General features: G+C 38.3%; 1 long non-coding RNA gene across 1 annotated transcript in view; it reads left to right on the forward strand.

The window, feature by feature from the left end:
- LOC130542560 (uncharacterized) overlaps positions 1 to 26097 on the forward strand; it is a 99123-nt gene that overhangs the window by 4785 nt on the left and 68241 nt on the right. Inside the window, exon 2 of the long non-coding RNA XR_008957214.1 lies at positions 10220 to 10280. This is a non-coding gene — a long non-coding RNA (uncharacterized LOC130542560). The remainder of the gene's footprint in view (positions 1 to 10219; positions 10281 to 26097) is intronic.

A 26097-nucleotide genomic window follows, 5' to 3' on the forward strand; every position in this document is an offset into this window, starting at 1 on the left:
CTTTTTATGGCTGAGTAATATTCTAATGTATGTATTCTACTTATCCATTCTATTTATCCATTCCTCTGTTGACAGTTGGGTTGTTTCCACCTAAATATATAACAATCTAGTTTGAATTGTTACCAACTTAGCTTTGATAGCATACAAAACTCTGTTCCTGTAGTGCTATGTCCCCTCTTTTATGTTGTCACTATTATGAATTATGTCCTTGTACATTGTATGACCATTATTGTAGGTTTATAATTAATGTTTTGTGCATTTGTCTTTAAAGTCATATAGAAAAAGGAAGCTAGGGGCGCCTGGGTGGCACAGAGGTTAAGCATCTGCCTTCGGCTCAGGGCGTGATCCCGGCGTTATGGGATCGAGCCCCACATCAGGCTCCTCCGCTATGAGCCTGCTTCTTCCTCTCCCACTCCCCCTGCTTGTGTTCCCTCTCTCGCTGGCTGTCTCTATCTCTGTCGAATAAATAAATAAAATCTTAAAAAAAAAAAAAAGAAAAAGGAAGCTAAAACCCCAAAACACAATAACACTGGATTTTGTATTTACCTGTACAGTTACATTTATCTGGGTTTTTGATTTCTTGTTTCAAGTTGTTGGCTAGTGTCCCCTCATTTCAGCCCTTCAGGGTTTCTTATACAGCAGATCTTCTAGTGACAAGCTCCCTCAGCTTTTGTTTGTCTGAGAATGTCTACTTTCTCCTTCATTGTTGAAGGATAGTTTTAACAGATACAGAATTCTTGTTAGTCTTTTTCTTTCAGCACTTTTAGTATGTCATTCTATTGCCATTTGGCTTTCATTGTTTTTCATAAGAAATCAGATGTAAACGTTATCGAGGATTTCTTTTATGTGACAATTCTATGCTCTCACAGCTTTCAAGATTCTCTTTTTGTTTTTGTCTTTTGACAATTCGATTACAGTGTCTCCTGATGTGACATCTTTGTGTTTTATCCTTGGTAGGTTTTTTTTAGATATTTATTTATTTATTTATTTATTTATTTATTTGACAGAGAGAGACAGCCAGTGAGAGAGGGAACACAAGCAGGGGGAGTGGGAGAGGAAGAAGCAGGCTCCCAGCGGAGCAGGGAGCCTGATGCGGGGCTCGATCCCAGGACTCTGGGATCATGCCCTGAGCTGAAGGCAGACACTTAACGACTGAGCCATCCGGGTGCCCCTATCCTTGGTAGTTTTTGAACTTTTTGTATATGCATATATCTGTCTTTTATTAAATTTGGGAAGTTTCTGACTACTTCTTGAAATATTCTTTCTTTGCCTTTCTTTCTCCTCTCCTTCTGGGCCCCCCATCATGAATATGTTGATATACTTGATGGTTCCTATAGATATCTTAGGCTCTGTTTATTTTTCTTCATTCTTTTTTCTTTATGCTCTTCAAACTGAATACTTTCCATTGACCTATTTTTAGGGTCACGCATTCTTTCTTCTGCTTGCTCAGATCTGGTATTGTAATTTAGTGAATGTTTTAGTGAATTTTTCATTTTAGTTATTATATCTCCAGCTTCACAGTTTATGTTTCATTCCTTTTCATAATCTCAGTCTCTTTATTGATATTTTCTGGTTGTTGAGAGATTATTCTGCTGGTTTCCTTTAGCTCTTTGTCTATGGTTTTCTTAAGCAATTTGAGCAATTAACTTAAAGCCTTTGTTTAGTAAGTCCCATATCTGTGCCTCCTCAGGGATAATTTCTGTTAAATTCTCTTGTGAATGGGCCATACTTTCTTGCTTGTTTGCATGCTTTGTAATTTTTTTGTTAGAAACTGGACACTTGAATATTAAAATATGATAACTCTGGTTACAAATTCTTCTCCCTTATCAGGATTTGTTTTTGTTGCTGGCTGTGGGAAGTAGGTGCTTGTTTAGTGCTTTTTGACATTATTTTTGTAAAGTGTATATTCTTTGTCATGTGTGGTCTCTGAAGTATCTGTTTCTTCAGCTGTGTGTAGCTAGTGTTTGACAGAGATTTTCTTTTTTTTTTTTTTTAAAGATTTTATTTATTTATTTATTTGACAGAGATAGAGACAGCCAGCGAGAGAGGGAACACAAGCAGGGGGAGTGGGAGAGGAAGAAGCAGGCTCATAGCTGAGGAGCCTGATGTGGGGCTCGATCCCAGAACGCTGGGATCACGCCCTGAGCCGAAGGCAGACGCTTAACCTCTGTGCCACCCAGGCGCCCCTGACAGAGATTTTCTTGATCACCAGGAGATAGAATAGAATAGAAAGTAAATATAAAAGAAAAGAAAAGAAAAGAAAAGAAAAGAAAAGAAAAGAAAAGAAAAGAAAAGAAAAGGAAAGGAAAGGAAAGAAGAGAAAAGAAAAGAAAAGAAAAGAAAAGAAAAGAAAAGAAAAGAAAAGAAAAGAAAATTTCACCAGAGGTGAAAGCTTACGATCTTCTCAGTTCATTTCTTTACATGCATTCTGCCCTAGTCCTGTACGTGGCTTTCTAAATTATCCAGTATATGCAGACATTTTTTAATGCCCTAATTTTTCAAAGAAACTCTTCCTGGCTTTTCCTTCCAGGCTGTCAGTGCACCTATTGTTTGCTTCAACAGTAATCTTTTGCCCTAGGCAATGGCATGTTGTTCATTTGTCTTACAATTTTTTGAGGAATGTCCTCTGTATGGCCATTTTTCAGTCTGACTGGGTTCCAACTTAAGCAAATCAAAGGCAGGCACCTTGTATCATTTTTTCAGGTAGCCCCCAAATAGGTTAGAATGGAGACACAGTTCTTTAAGAATAAAGTCTGTTCTCCTCTCTCTCTAACCAGGAATCAGGGTCCCATTCTTGGAATGTAGGATGCTGTCTTCAAGACTGCCACCTAGTCAGGAAGGGGAATTTAGGAATGGGAATTGAAAATGTTTCTCATAAAGTTTTGCTACTACATTTAAGTGTACTCTTTTTTTGGTTTGGCATTTTCTTGCTTGCTATAAACTTTTGACTGTTTTCCAGAGTACTGACTAAGCCAGTTCTAACAATTTTTGTTTGATTGTTTGATGTGAAAAAATGGACCCTTTGAATTACCTTTTTTGCCATTTTTGCTTGATCAGGCTGTCTGAGTAAAGAAAATTGTCTTATAATAAAGGTGAAGAATATCTCCTTTTACCAGATTCATTTACTTCTCACATTTTAAGGTAGTGAAATACAGAGCCATTTGTTTATATTCCACATGATTTGTTTATCTTAGGGAGATAAGGTTTTTTTCTTCTCTCAGAAGATGAGGGTGTAGCAGTATAGTAGTTGTTATATAAGCTCTCAGATTAATAATTTCAGGTCCTCTCTCCTGTTGTGTGAGAGCCCCCTTTGTATACATGCAGACATAACCATCTGGCTCTTACCACAGCACCCCATACAGGAAGAATGGAGCTTGGGACACCAATGTCGTTATTGCTCTAAATAATAACAGTAAGTCCTAATCTAGAAAGCTTATGTTTGCTATCAGGACAAGAGAAATAAATATAAGATTAAAACCTTATATACCACTAAAATGATTTCATATCCTGCAGCAATATGGAAACCATATTGCAGGTTGTTTTATTACATTCATGTACTGAGGTCGCCTTCTGTGAGACGATATTATTTAAGCTGAGGCCTAAAGGATGTTAGGAGTTAACTAGGTGAAGGAAGGGAAAATTTCCTGACAGAGGGATCATCTGGGATGCTGACATCGAGATGGAGAGAGTGCAGTGATTTAAGTTCAAAGACTTAAAGGATAAAAGCTAGCAGAAGAGTGGTGATGGATGATGTTACAGAGGGAGTTAAGAGTCTGATCATTTTGAAGGAGCAGATTAAGAACTTTAAGGAAAAAGGAAAGACATTGAATAGTTTAAATTAAGGGAATGACAAAGTCAGATATGTTTTAAAGAGATAACTTTGGCTGCAGTGTGGAGGTGATCATTTTCTAATGCAGGAAAGAAAAAAATAAATATTGATGGAAATAGAAGAGGCATGACTCAATGAAGTCCTTTGACAAATAACAGAAAAGAGACCAACTTTAAAAAGACAGGATGACTCAGGTATACTCTGCCTATAATTGGGGACAAATTATATATTTTTAAAGATTTTATTTATTTGTCAGGGAGAGAGAGAGTGTGAGCACAAGCAGGGGAAGCAGCAGGCAGAGGAAGAAACAGGATCCCCATTGAGCAAGGAGCCCAATGCGGGACTCGATCCCAGGACCTGAAATCATGATCTGAGCCGAAGGTAGACACTTAACTGACTGAGCTACCCAGACTTCCCAACTGGGGACAAAGTAGATATTGTAATCACCTTATTTTCTTTTCCTACAACTTATTGGAAGCCTAAGTTGCTATTTTAGTTTGATTTTAGCTTTTCATTTAAAAATAACTGGAGATTAATAGGAAGTTGCAAGGATAGTGCAGAGAGCCCCTGAGTACCCTTCATCTATTTTTTTTTAATTTAAATTTTAGGGAGTTAACATACAGTGCAATGATTGTTTTGGGAGTAGAATTCATTAATTCATTACTTACATACAACACCCAGTGCTCATCATAACAAGTGCCCTCCTTAATACCCATCACCCATCTAGCCCATCCCACCCACCCTCTTCATCTATTTTCATGTAGTGGTTACATCTTATATAATTATAAGTATACTACAATATCAAAAATAGAAATTTGACCTTGGTGCAATATATCTATATCTATATATATATATCTATGTCAATTTATCCTATCTGTGGATTTGTATAATTACCACTACAATCAAAAAGCAAAACTATTTCATTACCAGGAAGATCATCCTCATTCTAATCTGTATAGTCACACTCAAACCTACTCCTGCCACCTCCCTGCCCAACAAACCTAATGTTAGTGGTTCTCTGGCATCACTAATATGTTTTCTGTTTCAATAATTTTGTCATTTTAAGAGTGTGTATAAACAGATATGTCATACAACATGTTACCTTTTAAGATTGACTCCCTCCACTCAACATAATGTCCTTGAGATCTGTACAAGTTGTAAGTATCAATAGTTTGTTCACTTTTATTTATAGATGTACCCACAGTTTGTTTACCCATTCATCTGTTGATGGAGATTTTGGTTGTTTCCAGTTTTTTGGTATTATAAATAAAGCTGTTATAGGAGTGCATGGGTGGCTCAGTCAGTGAAGCATCTGCCTTTGAATCAGGTCATGATCCTATAGTCCTGCGATCGAGCCCCATGAGGCTCCCTGCTCAGAGGGGAGTCTGCTTCTCCCTCTCCCTGTGATCCTCCTCCCTACTTGTGCTCTTGCTCGCTTTCTCTCTCTCAAGTGGATAAAAAAAAATCTTTAAAGAAAGCTGTTATAAACAATCATTTACAAGTTTTTGAGGGATTTATTTTTCATTTTTCTGGGATAAATGCCCAAGAGTGTAATTTCTCGATCATATGGTAAGTGTATGTTTAGTTTTTTAAGAAACTGCAAGTTATTTTCCAGAGTGGTTGTACCATTTTACTGTCCCACCAGCAGTGTATGAGTGATTGAGTTTCTGAACATTCTTACTAGCATTTCAATATTAGGATGACCACTTTAGCTCTGCGTGGGGAATTGATTAAATTGGGATGACACTGTAGATGGGAAAACCATTTCAGAAGATTTTGTAGCAGTCAAGTTAAAACATGGTAAGAGCCTAACACCAAACTTTGGAAGTGAGGATGGACAGATTGAAGAGAGATTAAGGAAGTATAGTTGATAGAAGTAAATGGCCAGTTTGATGTGGGACCTGGCAGATAGAAAATTTTAAAACAAAACTTTCTTATTTCTGGATTGGGCAATTTGATGGATAGTGGCACCATTCATAGAAGTAGATAATATCAGAATAATATTGGTCTTGGGCTAAGAAGATATGTTTAGTTTCGGACTTGGTGATTTTTTTTTTTTAAAGATTTTATTTATTTATTAGAGACAGCCAGCGAGAGAGGGAACACAAGCAGGGGGAGTGGGAGAGGAAGAAGCAGGCTCATAGCGGAGGAGCCTGATGTGGGGCTCGATCCCTAACGCTGGGATCACGCCCTGAGCCGAAGGCAGACGCTTAACCGCTGTGCCACCCAGGCGCCCCTGGACTTGGTGATTTTGAATTCCTGTGTAGCATCCATGTGGGGTTGGGCAGTAGACAACATGCTATATGGGTCTGAAAATAGCATACTCATTAAAATGAGAATGGATTTTGGAGTCAGATAAATCTTGATAGGAAATCCCAGTTCCTTCTTTTCCTTTTCCTGCATCTGTTGGCAAGTTACTTTACCTCCATTTTCTTGTTTAGGAGGCGTAATTATTGTAAAGATTAAATAGGGTAATATGAATAAAATAGCACAGAGACTGGCATATATTAAGTACTCAGTAAGTGGTAGTTGCCATTGTTATTATAGATTTGCAGTTTGAATAATGTTCTCTCTAATGTCAAATGCTGTTCCAAAGACAAATGTGATAAGGGCTAAAGTGCAGTCTTTGGATTTAGCAGCAATGAGGCCTTTGGGGACAAGAAAGATTCAGGAGGGCAGAAGCTCAGTTACAGTAGGTTAGGGAACAATTGGAAAGAGAATGCAGGGAGATAGCCACAGAGACTCCTCCTCTCTTCTCCACTCAAAAAAAAAAAAAATGTATAAAGAAAGGAAGGTGAGAGCAAGAAGTTAGAACATCTAGGGTTAAGGAAATTTTGTCTCCTCATGGTTGGAAAGATTTGACTTTGACTTAAGTGGAATTTTTTTTTCTTAGAGTAAATGTTGATGAATTATTAGCCTCATACCAATGGAGGGACATTTCTTTTAGAATAAATAGCTGGGAGGAAGAGAGGAGTGATGGTAGAGATGCATGTGGGTTTTTAGGTAAGTAATAGTCTTAAAGTTGAAATCTTCTCATGGCTTATATTTTTGTCGGTCTAGTAGGAAGAGAGATCATGGGTTAAAAGTGGGCTAGGAGGTAATGAAGTATTTAATTCTCACCATAATTCCTTTGTGAGAAGAGTGATTACATTTTGGAACAGCGTTAATGGAAAATGTGAGGGCTGGCTTGAGAGAAATAGAATGATTGCTGGAGCATATTGAGCATTAGGCTAAGGTTGGAATTGAGAGTTGTTGTAGCACCAAGTTGCAGGATGGGCAATTTTTGTTTCTAACAAGTTTAGTAAGAATAAAAGAAGAAGCTACATAAAGCCACACAGAAGCTACACTGAAGCCAACTTGAAGTCAGATTTGAAATGGAAGCAGTTAATTAAAGAGTCTCAAGTTATTAGGAGGTAATAGGAAATGGTTTGATTTTCTCAATCCCTGTTTCCAATTGTGGGCTGTCAGATATCTCTTTCTCCAAGCGATTGGCATATTGAAAACATCTTGGCCTAATTCTGCCACCTGAAGATCGTTGCCATGCAAAGAAACCATAATATTCCATCCTCTTCCCAATTTGGGGCTAAATGCCTAAAACCTCACATGTGGTCCTGCTGCGTCCATCTGTGTGGAAAGGATTCCTAGGAAATAGATTAGGAATGAGGGAATGAGATGCCAAGGCTCATTTGGTTTCTTTTTTGCTAACTCATCTAATTCCATAGTGAGCAACTGGACTGCATGCATTTATTAAGGGCCAAGATAGCATGAGACCCAGTCTAATATTTAGCCTGAGGGTACCTGGGATTCTTCAACAATTAACTGGAGTGAAGCCTGGAGTCCTGCTTGCTGATACATAGACTGGTTAGTGTCTTCGTTCTTGTTTCTGACAATTATGCTAATTGACCTAACTTGATCAGCTTTTATAACTTGTGGTTTGTCTTGAAGACTCAGACCCACTATCGCATAGCCCCTAAGGTCCAATGTAAACAGACACCTGTATGACTCTTAAGTCCCTTCATTTGTCTGCTTATCATACACACTATCTTCCTAGCTCCTAGGCCATACTGGAGCCTATATAATTTGTTTTAGGATGTTCCCAATGTTTGCTTTCAGCCGTATTTGCCAGTGAATAGCTCTTCTTTGTTAATAAACAAAATATATACACACCAGAAGTGATGGCTTCGCTGCACTGGAGGAGGTTCTGAGGCTCTCCTCTAGTTTAACTCTGACTCCGTCTTGTGGTTAAATGGGTGGCTGCACTGGGAACCTCTTATTCTGGTCTTGCTTGTTGCCCACTGCTCTCTTAAGCTGGTTAAAGGCAATTTTGCTCAGCCTTTTTTCCCTGTGGATCTGGATCTGGTTTATACTGACTAGGTTGGCTCAGTAAGTTGAAGGGAAGCTCTTTCCCTGTGCCTCAAGAAAGATTTCACCTTGATTTCCCACAGATATTTCAAATTCAACATCTTCATAGAACTCTGCATCATTCTGCCTACCCTTACTCTTCTATATTCCCTCCCCGCCCTCACCTCCGTTTCTTCCGTGAATGCCTCTCTTAAACTCTCTCATCCTCTGCTCTTTATCTCAGTGAAAGACAGTTTATCCACTGCTAAAAGTTGGAGGCTTAAGAGCAATTCTGATTTTTTCTCCTTTCCCCTTCATCCCTTTATTCTGCCTCTCAATTCCAAATGGCCTCAAATTTTCTCTTTCCTCCATTCTTTTGCTACTGTCCAAGTTATGACCTTTAATATTTTTGACCCAAACTACTGCAGTTGTTTGTCTCTATCATGTTTCCCATCTTACAGCCTTGCTGATATCAAAATTTTCCTTCATATTGTCTCCACCTTGGTTGATCTGAAACTCAAACTTGAAATCCTTCAGTACCTCTGCAGAGCCTGCTAAAGTTCAAGATCCGTGAGGTGGCTTAAAAAGTACCCTGTGAGTTGGCATTTGTCTACTTCTGAGCCTCCTCTCCAATCACTCCTCACCTCACATATCTAGTATAGTTCCTGGAACACAGTGAGCTGTTTCATGCCTCTGGGCATCCGTTCATGCTGTTCCCTTTTGTTTAGGAACAAATATCTGTAGATTTTTCTCTTAGGCTTTTTTAGGTTCACTAGAAGCTTCCTGCAAAGCGTCCATAGGGTATGTATCTGTTTGGGCCTGCAGGAAGCAGTTGGATCACTCAAAGGCGTAATTGTAGCACATAATGGAAGAGTGCTTTGAGGAGAATTTAATGAGGGGAATATTTACAAATAGGACCCTAAAAGGGATGGTGAAATACCCAAAGACTAAAAACAGCTGGAAGCCTTTATCTCCCCCAGGCCTAAAGATGCAAGGAGAAAGGACGGTGTTATTGGAACCTGGAGCGATCTGTAACTGGGTATGAGAATATACCTAGCAGTTGCTGCGTTTGAAAATGGAGGAACGCAGCCACTGTCAAAAGTGTGTGGTGGTGTTGGGGGACAGAGTAGAATACATAGCCCAACCCCTGTCTCCTTCCACCTTTTGTTATTCTGCTGGAGCCTCTCTTTGGCTGGTTTCAAGTGAAAGCCAAAGGCAAAGGCAAAGGCAAAGGAGTCTTGGGTGATGTAGTCCACAGAGATATCCTCCCAGAACAGGGCAGAGACTGGTGGAGAGCTAAACGGAGAACAGCCAGCACGACGTATAAACTTGTCTGCTGTTGTTCTGTGAGAGGAACATGGGGAGAAGGCTAGGGATGTCACTTTTCAATATGAAGACTTTCAATTAATTTGTTTTCAGATGGCAACTAATCCCTCAGCTTTAACGGGTGTCCCCAAGTCTTAGGCTGGGGAAGGTCAGGGAAACTTTTTTTTTTTTTTTTAAATGTAGATTCTCAACCATTTCTCCTGTTTTCAGTTCAGTTCAACACTTTGCCTTCAGATATACCTGGAGCATTATTACAATTCCTGAAATTTTCTCAGATTTGCAGTATGAATCAGCTTGCTTCTTACTAGCATCCTTACCCCTGCAGGTTAGGTCTCTGCTATTTCTTGTCCACTAGTTCAGTTTTCACTGAAACATTTCACTAAAGACATTATTAACTTTACTATTTCTGGTCAGAAAACAAAACTGCCATCTGCTCTAGAGGGAGACATCATTTCTATCTATCAAGACTGTTTTCTATACAAACCTCCTTGAAAAGATATGCTGGAACAAAAGCGGTCAACACCTCTTTACAACACATGCAGAAGGACAAGGGATTGCTAGAAAATTATCTTCTAACAGTAAGCAGGAAAGAGTGAATTCATGGATTGGCCATTTTTTAAAAGAAGAATGGTTTTCTAAATTTCTGGTTGGTAGAGACCCCATATCTCTTCAGAAACAGACAGTGGTTATTAAGTATGCATTATTTTCTTTCTCCTTTTTCAGGCAATCTGTTTCATGATCAGAATTGAAGTGCTTTCCTCTCAGAAGTTTCATCTGTCTCACAGTAAGTAGGATTTCTCTCAGACTCCAGCACTGAAATGCTAACCTGTCTTAGTTTTTGGTATTGATGAGATTGTGTGTGTGTGTGTGTGTGTGCGTGCGCCTGCGTGCCTGTGTGTGGCTTCATAAGGTATTTAATTAGAAATTTGGAAAAGGTTATATAGAAAGAATAAGTAAAAGGTTAGGAAAACTTTTCTCTATTTGTGGCCAAATTCGACTTTGGGTTAGCTTTCTCATTATATTTCCTTGGAAACCTGATAAAGGTAGAATGTCAACTGTGTAATTGCAATGTTGGTTTTGGTAAAAATGACCCTGATTGGTGAATTCACCTAGAGTAGGAAAGTTGTGAACTGTAAATTCCTGGAATGAAGCCAAAACTTTGGGCTTTTCTAAATAATTCAGTAACTGTCTTTTGGGGGGAACCTAGAAGTTATGCCCATGAATATTGGTTCCTATAGGACATGGAGCTTCTAACGCAGAATGACCATCGCACATGTCCATGTGGATCGCATTCTCTTCCACTTGAATTGTTATTTGGGGGTGTTCAATGAGGACAAGCTCCTGGGCTGGTGGATTGCTTTGAGGATTCCTATATAAGGAAAGTGTCTGATACCACCTTTCTAACTTGCTATGCTTTTTGTCCTTGCATCCTTTGGTTCCAAGTGTAAGCTACTCTGGTCTTGTGAGTCTGAAGGTCTAGATGAACTCAGAGATGAGCAAGAGGGAGCAATGCTGAACACTTAAAAAAAAGATATAATTTTAAAAGAGAAGTCTGATCTTAGTTTGTAAAGTACTTTAGAACCCTCATACTGATCCCAGGACAGGATTCCCTTTTATTAATCATTATCTGCAGAGAAAATTCCCAGACAAATTTCAAACAACTTTGATTTGATGGGGTTACTCCTCAGGAAGATCAGGAAAATACTAGAGCAATATTAATAGGCTTCAACAGGACATTTGATCTGGTCTTCTTAAATGGAGAACATGGGATGATATGCATACTTTCTGAAATAACTGGCTGAATGATGCCCACTAGTGGTCGTTTTGACAGCTCTCTGCTCCAACCTGTGAGACTTAACATTAAATTTTTCTCCAGTTTTATTGAGAAAGAATTGACATAACGTCACTGTATAAATTTAAGGCATGCAGTACGATGATTTGATTTACATGTGTTGTAAAAATGATTACATAATAGATTCAGCTAGCATCCATCATCTCATATAGACATAATAAAAAGAAAAGCAAGAAGAAAAGAAAAAAAAGTTTTTTTCCTTATGATGAGAAGTCTTAGGATTAACTCTCAACAACTTTTTACATGTCATGCAGCAGTGTTAACTGTAATCACCATGTTGTTCATTTCATCACTAATACTTAACTATCTTATAACTGGAAGTTTGTACCTTTTGACTACCTTCCTCCAATTCCCCCTTCCCTACCCTCCACCTGTAGTGACCACAAGTCTGAACTTTTTTTTAATGTAAACTTACAAACTTTTATGTAAACTTTTAGATTCCACATATAAGTAAAATCCTACAGTATTTGTCTTTCTCTGACTTACTTCACTTACCATAGTGCCTTCAGCACTCATCTATATTGTCGCAAGTGGTAGGATTTCCTCACTTTTTTATGGCTGAAAAGTTTATGTATTTATGTATGTATGTATTTATTTATTTATATCTCACAACTTCTTTATCCATTCGTACGTCAATGGACACTTAAGGTTTCCCAAGTCTTGACTGTTGTAAATAATGCTGCTGTGAACATGAGGGTGCAAATATCTTTTCAAGTTAGTGTTTTTGTTTATTTTAGACATAGCCTCAGCAGTGGAATTCCTGGATCATATGGTAGTTCTATTTTTAATTTTTTGAGGATATTTCATACTATTTTTTATAATGACTGTACCAGTTTACAATCCCTGTAACAGTACACAAGTGTTCCCTTTTCTCCACATCTATGCCAGCATTTGTTATCTCTTGTCTTTTTGATAATGGCCATTATCACAGGCACGAGGTGATATCATACTGTGGTTTAAATTTACATTTCCCTAATGACTAGTGGTGTTAAGCGTCTTTTCATGTACTTGTTGGCCCTTCATATATCTGTTTCTAAGATATCTATTTAGGTCTTTTGCCCATTTTTAATTGGGTTATTTGTGTTTTTTGCTATTAAGCTGTATGAGTTTTTTAAAAAAAATTTAATTATTTGAGAAAGAAAGCATGAGGGAGAGAGAGCATGAGTAGGGGGAGGGGCAGGGGGAAATAGACTCCCCACTGAGCAGGGAACCCGATGCAGGGCTTGATCCCAGGACTCTGGGATCGTGACCTGAGCCAAAGGCAGCTGCTTAAGCAAATGAGCCACCCAGGTGCCCCCTATGAGTTTTTTAAAATACATTTTGAATATTAACCCCTTATTAGATGTATGGTTGCAAATATTTTTTCCTGTTCTGTGGGTTGTCTTTTCATTTTGTTGGTGGGTTTCTTTTGCTGTACAGAAGCTTTTTAGTTTGATGTAGTCCTGCTTGTTTGTTTTGATTTGATTGCTTGTGCTTTAGGTCTCATACCCAAAAAAATAATTACCAAGACCCATGTCAAGGCTTTATTCCTATGTATTTTTTCTAGGAGTTTTATGGCTTTAGGTCTTCCATTAAAGTTTTTAATCCATTTAGACTTAATTTTTTGAGTGGTGTAGGATAGAGGTCCGGTTTCATTCTTTTATGTGTGAATATACAGTGGTCCTAGCACAATTTATTGAAGAAACTGTCTTTTCTCCTTTGAGTATTCTTGGTTCCCTTGTCAAATATTAGTTGACCAACATTTTTATTAAAGATTTTGATGAGGATGATAAAGAAAGGCAAGTCAAATGTGCTCTGATTATAGCTCTAGGGTAGAGAGCAAACACATGATAAAATCAGGATCTAAAATATCTTCAAAAGCCTTGAATAATGGGATAAATAAACCAAATAGGATTTAACTGGGGAGTGAAAAAGGTCTTATTGGGGTAGAAGTAAGGTCTTACATTTGGATTCCTCAAAGCAATAACCAACTGCAGAAATGTAATATAGAGAAGTGGCAAGAAAGTAACACGTGCATCCTAGATATTCTCAAATTTTATCGTTTTCTGGGGTTAACTTTTCTTTTAACAGTCAAATAAAATTAGTCCATATTTTTTCTTGTGTAACTCTGGGAGATCCAAGGATTTTGGCATGGCAGGCAGGTGGTGGTTGGGGAGTTTATGTTCTCTCAATGGTCTCTTGGACAGACCATCTTCATGCTCTTAACTCCTACTTTTTACTCATCTTTTCCTAGTGAATTCTCAGTCTTTTTATTTCTTTTTCTCTCTTTCCCACTTCCAAGAGAGGGAGGGGATAAAAAGCCCTGATTGAGATGCCATATTCTCTGCATTTCTTCTAGTCTCTGATGTGGAGTAGCTGGTTAGTTTGGGTCTTTGGACTGGTGATTTATTCTATCTGGCTTACAAGGTACTAATGTGTGCTGCTAGAGTGCATGGTCTGAGACATTTTAGGGTGCTTGAAGTATCCCCACACCGTGGCCTCTTCTTTTCTATCTCAAGGATCTCAGACTTCCGTATCACTTCACTGGAGGCATATGTGGGTCTCGTGCATAAAAGGACTGCACATAGGGAACCAGGGTTGCTGCCTCCATTTCATCCATCTACAGTTGCCTCTAGTTGATGCTGCACTGTCCCTTTGTGCCATGTTGGAAGTGGTTGTTGTATACAGAGCTTTTTTTGGTCATAGAGATGGAAATGTATCCCAATATACTTTGGGGGGGGGGAATCCAAGTATTTCACTTTATGAACTTTAAAACATTATTCTGAGAAGGGGTCCATAAACCTCACCAGACTTCCAATGTGATATATTTGGAGATAGGACCTTTAAGAAAGTGATTAAGGTCGAATGGGGCGCTAATCCAAAAGAACTTGTGTCTTTATAAGGAAGGGAATGAACACTAGGGGCGCCTGGGTGGCGCAGTCATTAAGTGTCTGACTTCGGCTCAGGGCGTGATCCCGGCGTTCTGGGATCGAGCCCCACGTCAGGCTCCTCCGCTGGGAGCCTGCTTCTTCCTCTCCCACTGCCCCTGCTTGTGTTCCCTCTCTCGCTGGCTCTCTCTCTGTCAAATAAATAAATAAAATCTTAAAAAAAAAAAAAAAAAGAAAGGGAAAGAACACCAGAGCCTTTTCTCTCCATGCATCACAGAGGAACAACTACTATGTGAGGATACAAGAATGAGGCCATCTGCATGCTAGGAAAAGAGCTCTCACTAGAATCCAAATTGACTGGCATAGTATCTGGGACATCTAGCCTCCAGACCTGTGAGAAATTTCTGTCATTTAAGCTTCTGAGTCTGTGGTATTTTGTTATGGTGGCCTGGGTAACGAAGGATTGAGAAAGGATAGGAAGAGAAAAGAGAACATAAAAGGGTATGCAAAAAATTTGGGGGTGGTTATGGATGTATGTTTATTATTTTGATTCCATTCAATCTATATACCAACTTGGGACAGAATTGACATGTTACTGATATTGCCTCCAACAGATGAACATCATACATGCCTGCTTATTTAGATCCTCGTTAATTCTTAATTAGGGCTGCTGGTCATTGTATCAGTATTCTCCACCCCTACCAAAAGTAACCTGAAGAGAAGGTAGAAGATTTAGTCTTTCCAGGAAGAGTTGATGGTCATGGCCTTAATTTCTTTGTGAAAAAGGTATCAGGGTTTTGATTGGCATTTTATTTAGTCAGTAATAAATGGCGACTATCTGAAAGAGTCATTTGTTGATTGCCTCTCTAGCATCCTTTCACCCTCCTTTTGTAATACTATCTAGAATCTAGTGTTTTTGTTTCTAGAATCTAGTCTTTTCCCACCCTCAGTACTAGATAGTTCTAAATGGTGCTTCACCCCTGGCCCTACGGATGAAGTAGGTGATCAAGGCTCTAATCAAACAGTGTATTGCAGTGCCTGGTTGATGTTTGGTTCAGGGTGGACAAATGATCTAGGTCACTCAAAGTAAATCTTAGGAGATTCGTTACTAGGAATGTTTCTGAATCCCAAGTGTGGCTGCCCATTGCTTGAAAGGGAAACACTCAAGATGAGTGTTGACTAGAAAGGAATATGAGCGTTATGGAGGGGGCCAGCCCCCTGGAGAAGGTGTACTCTTGTCCAAAAGCCAACTTTGAGGTTTCTGCCTAGCCAAGAAGGTTTTAAAGGGACAGTGGTCATTAATCAGTGAAAGAGTGCAGTGGCCTGTAACATTTCCTGATTTCTGTGTAGTTTTAGTGGTACCTATTTACAGCTTTCAGTGCTTGAGGATTGTGTAAGAGGTCTAATTTCTGTTCTGTGGTGTGTAAGCGCTTTCTATTCTCCTTCTAGAAAGGACTATAAGATTTATCGACACACGAGGGGGGTCAGTAAATCAATCATATGAACTTAAGAACACTTTTTAAAGATTACCATGCTAGTTATGAAGATCAAGGCGGCCTCAGGAAAGTAGAATTTCTTGTTTCTCATGGGCTTAAAGAGGATGTGAGCAGTTTCTGTGGTTATCTTGCCACCATCTTTGAAGAGTTTTGTCTGAGAAAAGAATAAACACAGAACAAGCAGAACCAAAATATGGAGAGAGCAAAACTAGTGGATGAAAGTGTCTTGCTTTTCTTTCTTTCTTTCTTTCTTTCTTTCTTTCTTTCTTTCTTTCTTTCTTTCTTTCTTTCTTTGATTGAAACTATGGCAAGTGCCTTTATTTATTTATTTAAAAACATTTTATTATTATGTTGAATTAGCCAACATATCAACCCAGTAATACCCATTGGCTTCTTAATTATGTGAACTACTTGTCCCTTTACTTCTTAAGCCAGTTTGAATTGGCTTTTGTCACTTGTCTTAACTCATATGTAACTCAAAAAATGTATGTAATATTGGACAGCATTACCAGAAGTGTTTGTAATAAATGCAGTGATTGGTATCCCTACCCTTTTCTGGCCCCGATATGTCAGTCCTGGAGTATTATGTTTGGTACAGGATGCCATTCTCAAAGTAGGAGGTGGAGGAAGAAGAAGAGGAGGAGAAAAAGGATAAGAGAAAGAAGTATAATTTTAAAGGCCAATCAAAGTGAAAAGATTCTCAATCTTTCTTACAATTAAATAAGTGAGCGAAAACAGCAATTAGACAGTACATTTAACAACTATATTGGTGAAGATTAAACTGTGATTATGCTCAGTGCTGGTGAGGGCACTTGCCCACACAGTTGTTAAAAATAGAAATGTTTGCAACTTTTCTAGAGGGAAATTTGATAATAACTATTTAAGTTTTAAATGTACATACCCGTTGAGCCAACAATTGTACTTTTGGAAATTTATGCAAAATAAGTAATTGCACAAGTATGCAATAATATATGTACAAGGATAAGTGAAGTATTGTTTATACTAATGAAGTGAAAAATCATCTGAATATTTTCCATAGATAATTGGTTAAATAAAAAATGGTGCCTTACACAAATGAATGCTTAAAACTGATGAGAGAGCCATTAAAACTGATGAGAGATGTAGAGGTTTTGCCACAGTAAGAAGTCCCTGATTATTTTTAAATTAAGAAGCAAAACAAGTTAAATAACAGTAATTGTACTATAAGCCTACTTATTTGATCATATTTTTGATGCATTTTAAAATTTTGAAGATATTCTTTGAGTTAGCCGGTAACTCCAAGGGTGGCAAATTCAACTACAATTAGTTTATATAGAAAAGGAGATTTTTTGAAAGGACTGAAGTAGCTCACACTGAAAGAAATTGCTTTGAAATTACTTAAAAATAAAATCTTAAAAAAACGGGATGCCTGGCTGGCTCAGCAGGTGGAGTATGCAACTCTTGCTCTCAGGGTTGCCTAGGTTGGGTGTAGAGATTACTTATAAATAAAATCATAGGGGTGCCTGTGTGGCTCAGTCCATTAAGCATCTGCCTTTGGCTCAGGTCATGATCCCAGGGTCCTGGGATCGAGCCCCACTTTAGGCTCCCTGCACAGTGGGGAGCCTGCTTCTCCCTCTCCCTCTGCCTCTCCTCCTGCTTGTGCTCCCTCTCTCTCTCTCTGTGTCAGATAAATAATAAATAAAATATTTAAAAAATCATAAACGAAAGAAAAATAATTTGCTTTAAGAAGCAGGGAAATTTTAGGGAATTCAGAGACCAGCGTATGGAACCTGAATACCTTCAGCCTTTTTTTCCCCCCTCCATCTTTCATATCTCTCTTTATCTTATTTTGGCTTCCTTCTTTTACTGCAAGCAGGATTTCTCCATGTGTTGTGGGGAACACAGCTGCCAGCTACTTCTAAAATCAGAGTGGGGAAAAAAGATTCCTCCCTTTGAGCTTCCCATGTGAAAATCTCAGGGCAGGATTCCGATTAGCCCTAAAAATGCTCACGTTTTTAACCAATCAGTGTTACCATGAGGATGAGAGTCTACAGTTTGCCAGCCTGTTGTCATAGGAGTAGACTGCTTCCATAGCATGGGCATAGCCACCGAGGTGTAGTTGTGAACTGGACAGCCATCCCCATTGTGTCTATTGTATACATTAAAATGTTAACTGTAGTTATTTTGTGGAGGTGGGTTAGGAGGGAGGCTTTTACTTTATATGTTATATACATCTATATTAAAAAAATTTACAGTGAGAATATATTACTTTCATATGGAATAAAACAAATTATTACAATTTTGAAACACAAAGACAAATGATAAACTGGGTGATGTACATTAAGGAGGGCACATGATGTAATGAGCCCTGGGTATCATGTAAGAATGAGGAATCACTGACATCTACCTCTGAAACCAATAATACATTATATGTTAATTAATTGAACTTAAATAAAAAATAATTTTAAAATGCTTACTATTGAACTCTACTGAAGAGACTATTCAGAGGAACATGATAGCTCTGTTTAAATACTTACCGGCTAGCTTGTAGAAAAGTATGTGTATAGCCCCAAGGAATGATGCATGACCCAATGGGTTAGAACTAGAAAGAGTGCACGGAGGCCCTAAAGAAGTGTTGGCTACCCATGAAAATTTTCAAAGTTAGAATTTTCTAAGAATGGAGTGCATTGCCTTAAGAAGTACTAACGGCATAAACTGCATTATGTAGACTTTCTTGTTCTCCGCCTTCTAGTTGGTTTAGGCAATGGGAGGCACCAAAAAGAGGTTTTAGGGTGTGAGGAGGGAGAGAGGAGAGATCAAGGCATTTCTTCCTTCTCTCTGTCCTTGCCGTAGAGCTGTGTTCTGGCTGTGGTTGAAGCTCTACAACTACGGGCTTCCGTTTTCTCAACTCTTCCGTCACTGCAGTTCCAGCTTGTCCCTTCAGGCCTAGAAGTGGTAACAGTCCCAGAGTGCTCAACATCCCTATTGAATCTCTTAGCTCTTTTCATACATCTGTGGATAGTCTCTTTATTAAAATATCTTCAAACTCAGTTGAGTGTTTTCTGTTTCCTGCTGAGACCCCTACTCTGGGAACTGACGAAGGCAGGTTAGAATACCCCTTCGTAGGGACAGAAGTAGTCACCCTCATGAAAAAAGAAGCTTCCTAACAGATGACATGAAGCATCCAAGTTTTTTCCTTTGGAAGTCTTTACAAAATAAGAGGAATCTTCTCTCTGGAATGGTTTATGTCTGTTTAATAGATAAGATTAAAATATGAATAACTGTCATATGTGTATATACCCAAATAGTTGTTCAACAGTCCCACCCAGCCATTTCAGTGTTCTTGTGTAGTTTAAAAATATATAAAAATGTCTTTTGCTGTTTGTGTTTTTAAAGTGTCTCCTCCCTCCACCCTTTTTAAAAATCTGAGTCATCTTGAGGAAGAATCTTGTAGAGGTATTTCCTTAGGTTTTGTTTATGATTATCTAGCCTTAGCCCCTGAAAATGGAAGAAATGTAAAATTTATTTCAGCTTGGGTTTGGGGACTTTCTTCTGCAGATGTTTTTCTTTCTTTGGAAAATAGAAGCCAAGGCCATATGGATGTCAATGTTCATATAGTGAGTATGTTTTTGTCCAAAGCATATTATAAAGATAATTTCATTCTTATCCACATAATCCAGAGATGAATGGTACTAATGTATTAAACTGGTAGTTGAACCAATAGAAATTTTCTCTCATATTTCTGCCTCTGTCTTAGGAGAAAATATGCAATAAAAGATAATCGCTCTGTCCCTGATGAAACAGTCTTGAAAATCATCAGCCCCTGCTCCCTTTCTGGCCCAGTCCTAAGTTAGGTGATGAGCAGTAAAAAGCTCAACCCTCTTATCACAGTCTGAGGTTACTGTGCTGAGCCTTATATCTGTTCTATTAAGATGACTTTTTCAGACTTTTCTGATTCTCCTAAGGATGGGAAAGATGGGAACTAGCACGGTAAGCTGTGGTCTTTCATATACCACATCTAAAGGAATAAATGCCAAACACGTAAGCATTTGCTACCTTCGGGACAGTAGTTCTTGGCTTTCTTCAAGTTTTACTTTTGCTTACTCTTATTGAACTGAGCCTGGTGGGAGTATATGTAGGAGAAGAGATGTGGAAGATTACCAGAGGAAGAGGAATAAGAAAGGGTCTTGAAGGGGTGTGTGGAGAAGGGAGGGAAAGGAGCAATTTTGTCTGAAATTGAGCATTATGCATTAGTTAGTTTATCTCAACCAACCAGTGTCTGATTAAACATGGTTACTAACCTCCAATATCTATGATTCTCAGTTGAGTTTTACCCTTTGGGCCAATATGCCCTAAATATACAGGGCATAGTAGAATAGGAACCTTGAGAAACGCCATCGATGTATTTGTATTATTTCAGTCTTGTAGCATACACCATTCCCGTGATTATAGAGGTCGTTGGCAGCCAGTTCCTGGTTTGGTGTTCCATGAAGCATAAACCCAAAGACCCTTAGATTAGCTCTTGAGTAGGTGATATTTCTGGATGTCAATCCATCTTTGTGTCTTACAATCTAGTATCTTAGAATCTAGTGTCTAAGGTGGCTTCATTTGGGGTTCCTGTCTGGAGGCTACTGTCCAAAATCAACATTATCTTCTATCTCTAAGTGATCACTAGTGCTCCCTACCCATGAACAGTAGACTATGATTTTGATCCATCATGACTTAACAGAATGCATTTAATCTCACGAAATCTTATTTTCTGTCTGCTCCCCTTTCTTTGTTATAATAAAGGGTTTCTAAGGTGCAGATGTTGTAGTGAAGCTTATACACCTCCTATAAGACCGACCCAGAGACCGAGATTTCATGACTTTACCACAGTGTGGCAGGCAGGGACACATACCAACCACATTTTTGGCATTATTAGTTTACCATGGCTGCTATAACAAATTACTGGTTTAAAGGCACACAAATCTGTTTTTTTTACAGTTCTGAAGGCGGAAGTCCAAAATCAGTTTCACTGGACTAAGGGCAGGTGTAGGCAGGACTAATTCCTTCTGGAAGCTCTGAAGGGATACTCTGTTGCCCTGCCTTTTTCAGGTTCTAATGGTCATCTATATTGCTTGGCTTGTGGCCCCTCCTTCCATCTTCAAAGTATATTACTATAATCTTTGCTTCCATCATTATATTACCTTCTCCTTTGACTCTGACTCCTCCTGCATCCCTTTTCAAAGAACCACTGTGATTACACCACTTCTCCAGCTGCTCCTCTCCTCTCCCTCCCAATAGTGCAAGATATTTTCTTCTCACAAGATCCTTAACTTAATCACATATGCGAAGTCCCTTTCACCATATAGGGCAACATTCACAGGTTCCATTAGGACATGGATACATTTGGAGCTATTATTCAAGCCTACCACATCTGGCAAGTCTCTTTCCAGTGTCTGCCTTGGCTGCAGAGAACAACTTTACCTGAAGTCACATCCTGTGTGGGCAGCTTGCCTTGTGTGACTGAGTGAAACAGAGGTTTAAATGCCTGGCCATTTTGGCCCAGCCCAGGATAGTTTGATGGGCAATACCTGCTTCAGAGCTTCATGCCAAACTGGCTGAAGCTTTATTGAGTCTTTGTCAAAATTTTTTCCTCTCCTCAGTCCTGTTTTCTCCTATTTCCTTTCATTGGCATTGGTCATCAGTCAACACCTTGTTCCTCAAACTCTGATCCATCTGCTTGTAGAGAACTTAAACTGCTGGCAGTTGGTACTGGGAGTAGGATAAAATAACCATTGATAAGATGCTGGATTACTCACTACCTGGCAGCCAAGGAAGAGTCCAAATAGCTTCTGACAAAAGTGGTGGTTCATTGTTAAGATTTTATCCTTAGAGAATTGGGAGGGTAAACTGGCAGATGGGAATGTACTAGTGGGTGAATATTTAGGTATTTGAGATGTATGGAGGAAAGCTCTGTATATACATATATACAGATAACAAGATTTAATGGCTATTACTAAATACTTGACCTGATACCAGTTTTTGTAAATAAAATTTAATTGGAATATAGCTATGTTGATTTATTTATATATTGTTTATGACTACTTTTGTGCTACAATGGCAGAGTTGAATAGTTATCACAGAGACTGTATGACCTGCAGACTCATACACAAAAATATTTACAACCTTGCCTTTTACAGAGAAAGTTTGCCAGCTCCTGGTTGGATGCTGGCGTGGTAGTCCCTATCACATCTCCATTTAGTTTACCTGGCCCCTGCAGAATCCAAAGGATCTTAAAGAATGACTGTAGATTAACACAGGCTCAGCTAATCACTGTGCCTGATGAGGAACCTTTGCTAGAGTGGATTAATTTGGCTTTAGGTATGTGGCAGGTCGTCACTGAGTTGAAAAATGCTTTCTTTTCCATTGCAGTTAGAAAAGAGAATAAGAAACAGTTAATAATCATGTGGAATGGATAATAATATTCATTTATAGGCTTGTCCCAGAGATGTTTTAAGTCTCCTGCCTTCGGTCATAATATATTTTAAGTAGATATTGGCCATTTTGACATTCTGCTGTATATTACTTTAATGATATTATGTTGATTGTGTTGAATTTGCAAGAGATAGCCAGCACAGTGGAAGCATTGGCAAGACATGTATGCTAGAGTGCAGGAGACAAATCCTATGAAGATTCAAGTTCCTACCACATCTATGAATATTTAAGAGGCCTACTGACCAATGGTGTGCCTGGATAGCTCCTTCAAAGTAAAATACAAATTGTTGTATCACCTATCTCCTACATTAAAAAGGAAGCATAATACCTGATGAGCCCCTGAGTTCTGGAGGCAGCATAATTCTAGTCCTAGGGATAATTTTCTGGTTTATGTACATAAAAGGCTACCAGCTTTAAGTGGGATCTAGAGTAGAAAAGAGCTCAGTGACAGGTGTGGGCTGTGGTGTAAGCAGCCCTGTCACTTGGGCCATACAGTTTGGCAGAATCCATTATGTTAAAGATGTTGGTAAGAAAAGGTGGTGCATGGAGTTTGTCACAAGCACCAGTGGGTAAATCATAATGTAAGCCCCTTGAGTTCTGGAGCAAGGCCGTGACATTTTCAGTGGAGAATTATGTACCTTTTGATGTGCTCCTATTCCTTGGTGGAGGCATGATGCCTGGTTATGGAGCATCTAGTGACCATCTATCTAGAAATTCCCATCATGAGCTGAATCCTATCAGACTCCCCAAATAATAAGGTCAGACAGGACCAGCAATAGCACATTGCAAGATGAAAGTGGTACATTTGGGTATAAGTACAAACATGACCAGGTGGCACAAACAGGCTTCATATAAGCAGGTACCACAGACCCCCATGGCATCATTATATCAGTGCCCTTCCCTCAGCTCATGCCTCTGATTCTATGGGGGATTCTGTATGACTACCTGAAGGGTAACAAGAAAACTCAAACTTGGTTTATGGATGGGTCAGCTTAGTATGTAGATCAAAGTCAAAAATAGCCCTGCCCAATGGTGGGCTGGAAAGACACAAGATCCTGGAAACCATCGTCTACTATATATCTTTTGCACACATGCATTTATCCTATCTTACTGGCACATTTTTTTCTCCTAACCATAGTTACTGTCTCATGATATTTTAAAACCATTAACCTTTCAAATAATTGTATGGAATCTTCTTACTTACCTCTTTTAAGAATTATCACCCACAACTTTGTCAAGTTTCTTCATTTTCAGAGAGAAGCAACCTTATTCAACATGTAGATTAGTTACCATTTGACCGAAGAACTGTACATCAATGCCAAAGCTCATGACCCTACCGGCGTAATTTGTTTCTTGAGATATGAGTTAGTTTCATAAGACTTAGCTACTTCAGGGTTTTATCTTTATGGTGATTATAGGAGTAATATTAAACGAAAACCAAGAAGTGTTTATTAAACATGATACCCTATTAAGGAAAAAGAAAATGTGTTTCAGGTGGTTTTTGATGGTAAAAGAAAATAGATTCTTGAAAGACAAAATAGGTTGGAACTTCATGATCAGACTTTCATCCACAAAAAGGTAAGTGCAGAGAGAAAGAGAGGAGAGTACTTATAAAGAAACTGGATGTTAAATCAGATAAAACCTAGGATCATGAACCACTTATATTCTTGGCCCTTCTGCATGGACACTGTGAAATAAATTCTGAAATTTCCTCCAAAAAGTATGCATCTTTTGTACTATTAACTATTTTCTGGAATTTTTTTTCTAAGCCTCATTTGAACATACTGTGACATATATGTTATCTTGTAAAGCAGATCCTGTTTGATCAGATGATAATCCAAAGCTGCTGCTGCTGAGGATGATGATGAGGATTATTTTGCTCTACCACAGAGCATTTTCTCCCTGTAAATGTGTACAAAAAATTATGTGAAGGAAGTTTCTCACAAAAGCTATAAAATGAGCGATTCACTTGAATCCATGAATTTGCCAGAACTCAGAAGCAGTACCAGACTTTAACAGGTTTCCACTAGGTGGCAAGCCTCCTCTTTCAATTTCTCAGCAGCATCAAGCTAAAAAATTGGAGCTATTTCAAACTTACGTTTGCATGAGATAGCTGCACTTGTATCAAAAAATGATTCATAACTTAGTTAAATTTAGAATCAAGTTATTCAAACTGAAACTGGAAATATATTGTGATGTTCAAAAGTTTTATCTGAAGAAAATACATTTATTCATTCCTTTGAAAAACACTAAGTGCCTCTTATGTGTTTTTCATACTTTGTTTCACTTACTTCCCTCCTGACAATGATATTAGATGTTTTTATTAGTCTCATTTTTTTGAACTGAAATGGCATTTATTCCAAGAATGCAAAGTTGGTTTAATGTCAGAAAACCCAAACAATATAATATATAACATTAAGAAAAGAGAATAACAATATGATCATCTTAATAGATGCAGCAGAAGCACTTGACAAAATTCAACACCCCTTCATAATAAAAATTCTCATAAAACTAGGAATACAAGAGAACCTCTTCAAACTAACCTTGTATCTACACAAAATTTACGACAATACCATACTTATGAAACATGAAATTCTTTCCCCTAAGATTGGGAGCAAGGCAAGGATGTCCACCTCACCACTTCAATTCAACATATATTATGAAGTGCTCAGGACAAGGCCTGATACATAGGTGTTCAGTGAGTGTTATTATTAGCTTCTGGGTCACATGAGGTATGTGTTCAGCTTTAGTAGAGTTAGCCAAATAGTTTCCAAAGAGGTTGGTGCAGACTCTTTTTAAAATGATGATCTTTTTCTATTTTTAAAAATTAAAAGAAAATATTAAAAGTAGTCTGCCACAATAACCATTATTAATGTTTTTGTACATTATGTTTCAGTATCTTTATTGCATGTTTATTAATTAGCTAGGTTATGGTTTTATGCACTTTTGTATCACTTTTTAAACTTAACATTAAGAAATAACCATTTTCCCATACTTCAAAAAACATTAAGTTTTGTACATGTGTGATTTTAATAAATTAGGAAACTAACTTTGCTCTTATTTACAAATTCTGAAAAAATATTTTGTAGTCTGTCAAATATTTTTAAATGTCATTTATAGTATTAAATAAATCATATATTGTTATGAAATTAATAGCCTACTTTTCTTTTTCTAAGGGAGTTTTATATACCCTGTTTATATTTATCTATTATTTATTTATTTATTTATTTATTTATTTATTTTTAACATATAATGTATTATTTATTTTAGGGGTACGGATCTGTGATTCATCAGTCTCACACAATACACGGCACTCACCACAACACATACCCTCCCCAATGTCCATCACCCAGCCCCTCCATCTCCCTACTTCCTCCCCTCCAGCAACCCTCAATTTGTTTCCCAAGATTAAGAGTCTCTTATGGTTTGTCTCCCTCTCTGGTTTTGTCTTTTTTCCTTTTTCCCTCTCTTCCCCTATGATCCTCTACCTTGTTTCTTAAATTCCACGTATCAGTGAGATCATATGATAATTGTCTTTCTCTGATTGACTTATTTCGCTTAGCATAATACCCTCTAATTCCATCCACGTTGTTGCTAATGGCAAGATTTAATTTTTTTGATGGCTACGTAATATTCCAGTGTGTGTGTGTGTGTGTGTGTGTGTGTGTGTGTGTGTGTACCACATCTTCTTTATCCATTCGTCTGTCGATGGACATCCGGGTTCTTTCCATAGTTTGGATATTGTGGACATTGCTGCTATAACCAATAGGGTGCAGGTGCCTCTTCAGATCACTACATTTGTATCTTTGGGGTAAACACCCAGTAGGGCAATTGCTGGGTCGTAGGATAGCTCTATTTTCAACTTTTTGAGGAAACTCCATCCTGTTTTCCAGAGTGGCTGCACCAGCTTGCATTCCCACCAACAGT

This window comes from Ursus arctos, unplaced genomic scaffold, assembly GCF_023065955.2.
Source record: "Ursus arctos isolate Adak ecotype North America unplaced genomic scaffold, UrsArc2.0 scaffold_37, whole genome shotgun sequence".
Taxonomy (NCBI): domain Eukaryota; kingdom Metazoa; phylum Chordata; class Mammalia; order Carnivora; family Ursidae; genus Ursus; species Ursus arctos.